Below are 2620 nucleotides of genomic sequence, written 5' to 3'. Positions count from 1 at the left end.
GCAGCATCAGCAGCAGCAGCAGAAAACACACACACCCCCCCCCCCAACTGCAGGTGCAAGGAGGGAGAGATAACTCTCCCCCCTTTCTCCCCTGAAGCATCCTCTGCCCATTCCCCTGGGAGATGTCTCCCCTATCGCAGAAGGGGGAGTGAGTGACATCCTTTTTTCTTTCTTTCTTTCTTTCTTTCTTTCTTTCTTTCTTTCTTTCTTTCTTCTTCTTCTTCTTCTTCTTCTTCTTCTTCTTCTTCTTCTTCTTCTTTTTTGAGTGAGTGAGTGAGTGAGAGAGGGGGGGGGAACACACACACACACGCATGTATATATGTATATACGCACATATATGTATATGTGTACACACACGCACGCACACACATCTATTCTGGGCGTGCGGAAGCAGGGGGAGGGGCAGGGCAGGCAGAGGGAGAGGGAGAAGCAGGCTCCCCGCTGAGCAAGGAGCCTGAAGTGGGACTCGATCCCAGGAATGTGGGATCAGGACCTGAGCCAAAGGCAGCCGCTTACCCTTAAGGGACTAAGCCACCCAGATACCCTGTGAGGGACATTCTTATCTTCAAGGACAGGAAGTTGAGAATGAACATGAGAATTCTGGACAAACTGATCTTGTTTGTTTGTTTGTTTGTTTGTTTCTTTCTTTCTTTCTTTCCTCCAAAATCGTGTGTTCTTGTAGACTCCCCACACAGTGTAGTTACTCTGCCACAATCGCCTCTTCTTTTTTTTTTTTTTTTTTTTTAAGATTTATTTATTTATTTGACAGAGAGAGAGATCACAAGTAGGCAGAGAGGCAGGCAGAGAGAGAGGAGGAAGCAGTCTCCCTGCAGAGCAGAGAGCCCGATGCGGGGCTCGATCCCAGGACCCTGAGATCATGACCTGAGCCGAAGGCAGCGGCTTAATCCACTGAGCCACCCAGGCGCCCCACAATCGCCTCTTCTTGTTCAACCCAATATACCAGCAACTAGGATTTGCTCCTTCTCAGGGTCTGGCTTTCCTCGGGAGGGCTTTTTCATGGGACACTTTTAGGAAACAAATTTGTAGGCTCCTTTTCCTGTTACTCTGTCTCATGTCAATGTCATCCTTAGGGTCTGCCACCAACCCTGAGGTCTTCCTTTCCAGCATCTTTGAATCCTCCCTCCTTCATGACCTCGTTCCTTCCGTGCACAGCCCTCCGCTCGGCTCCCGTGCCCCCCCCCCCCACCAAGGCCAGACATATGGGTGATGGCCTCTCCAAGCTAAACATACTCTTACTGTATGACACAGCAATCCTGCTCCTTGGTATGCATCGATGACCCAAACGAGTTGAAGATGGATGTCTGCACAGAAACCGACACGCAGACGTTCACGGCCCCTTCACTAGGAACGGCTTGAACCTGGAGGCAATCAAGAAGTCCCTCAGGAGGAGAATGGATCCAGAGACTGGGGTACATCCAGGCCACGAAAGAAATGGCTCTCGGGGCTTTGGAAAGAGATGAGCGAGCTCTGGGGAGCTATGGGGAGCCAGGTAGGGAAACTCCCGCGTGTCTTGCTGACTGAGAGAAGCCGGTCAGAAGAGAAGAGGTGAACCCACCTCACGGTTCCAACTCCATGTGACATGCTGAAGGAGGCCAAACGATGGAGAGGGTCACGAGATCAGTAGGCTGGAGAGCCGAGTATGAACTGTAGCAGACAGCATCATGGACGGACAGGTGTGGGCAGAGGGTTTCTCCCCCTCTTGGACCAGGTTTGGCTTCAAAGGAGTGCAGCCCAAATTGGAACCAAAGGAGGCAGGATGCTTCCCGAAAAATCTCAAGGAAAAGTACTGCAAGCAACAGGAATAGCTACTGGTCAGGCTCTGGAGGAAAGGGTGGAGAGATTCAGCCCGTTGGCCTGAAAGTTGGCGGTAACTGTCTTCTCCCAGAATATGGAGGCATCGGAGTAGTTCTAGATGACGTGGAGTATTTTCTTACTTAGGGACGGTGACATTCTGAGGAAATATAGAGACTGAAAAAAAATCATGATTGCGATGGCATCCCGTGAAACTACTCAGTCCACTGAAGTGGTGAAATCTTGCCCCGTGTGAGTAATTTCCATGGCAGGCAGGCGAAAGGGACAACAAAGATCCATCGGCTGCCAGGGGTTTTGGTGGGGGTGGAGGGTGTGGGGTGGGGGGGGTGGGGGGGAGGGTGCAGGTGGGTGGGTAGGGTGACTAGGCAGAGCACAGAGGATTTTTAAGGCGGTGGAACCATTCAGAGAGCTACTGTGGTGGTGAGATACCTTTGTCGAAACCCACAGAAGGAGGGGTGCCTGGGTGGCTCAGTGAGTCAAGTCTCTGCCTTCGGCTCTGGTCATGACCTCCGGGTCCTGGGATCGAGCCCCGAATCGGGCTCTCTGCTTGGCGGGGAGCCTGCTTTCCCCTTTCTCTCTGCCTACTTGTGATCTGTCTGTCTGTCTGTCTGTCTGTCTGTCCGTCCGTCTCTCTCTCTCTCTCTCTCTCTCTCTGTCAAATAAATAAATAAAATCGTTATAAAAAGGAAAACAAAACCCCAGAGAATGGACAATGTTGGGCTCTGAGTGGGTGATGATGATGCCTCAGTGTGGATTCATCCCTTGTAAGCGATACACCAGGTTTGCC

Source organism: Meles meles, unplaced genomic scaffold (assembly GCF_922984935.1).
Source record: "Meles meles unplaced genomic scaffold, mMelMel3.1 paternal haplotype, whole genome shotgun sequence".
NCBI lineage: Eukaryota > Metazoa > Chordata > Mammalia > Carnivora > Mustelidae > Meles > Meles meles.
Note: the sequence above shows the minus strand (reverse complement) of the source record.